Here is a 774-nt window from a genome sequence, read left to right as displayed (position 1 = left end):
CTGACTGAGTTAAAGTCCTTATTTGTGTGTTTTTTTAAGGTCAGATAGCTGTGGCAGCCATCTTAAATAGGGTTGACTCCAAATGTTTATCAGTTATAAAGACTACGGTACAACACACATATAACACAACCAAACCAAGAAAACTAATGAAATATCTACATAATATACGATATGTGCAACAAAATTCACATCTGTAAACCTGTTTAAATATTGTGAACCTGGACTGCTGATGTTTGTTACAAACCTTTGACAGAGACATAACATCATTATAGTCACGGTAATTTAGTTGTGTTGTTGCACAGTAACCACCAGCTGGATCCCTCTGAACAGGGGCAGCAGAATAAATTACAAATGAAAATAGATTTGTGAACATTTCTTTCCTCCTTACAGATCAGCCTGTCTGACCCTCATGCTGCTCTGTCTCATTTATTGACAAGCTCCACTTTTCCCACTGCAGTTTGTATCGGTTATGAATTGCTTCTTTACTCCTTGACAAGAATGAAACGTGTCAAACTGTGTCGCACTTGTTATTTGTTAGACTCAGCTCTTCTTCGTGCGTACATGTCAGTTCTTCTCTCTCCGCTCAGAGGTGCAGAGCATTTGACCCCATCCCCCCCTCTGGATTGCACAACAGAATGGTGTAACAATGGTGCTGTTCAGGCAGTGTGAGGAAGAAAGTAGGCAGTTATGATAGCTCTGAAGGGGGAAAGTGTTTCAAAAATAAATTCGAGCGAGAGAGAGAGAGAGAGAGAGAGAGAGAGAGAGAGAGAGAGA

Source organism: Austrofundulus limnaeus, unplaced genomic scaffold (genome assembly GCF_001266775.1).
Source record: "Austrofundulus limnaeus strain Quisiro unplaced genomic scaffold, Austrofundulus_limnaeus-1.0 Scaffold3698, whole genome shotgun sequence".
Taxonomy (NCBI): Eukaryota; Metazoa; Chordata; class Actinopteri; order Cyprinodontiformes; family Rivulidae; genus Austrofundulus; species Austrofundulus limnaeus.
The sequence above is the reverse complement of the archived record's forward strand: the minus strand, read 5'-3'. Positions refer to the sequence as shown.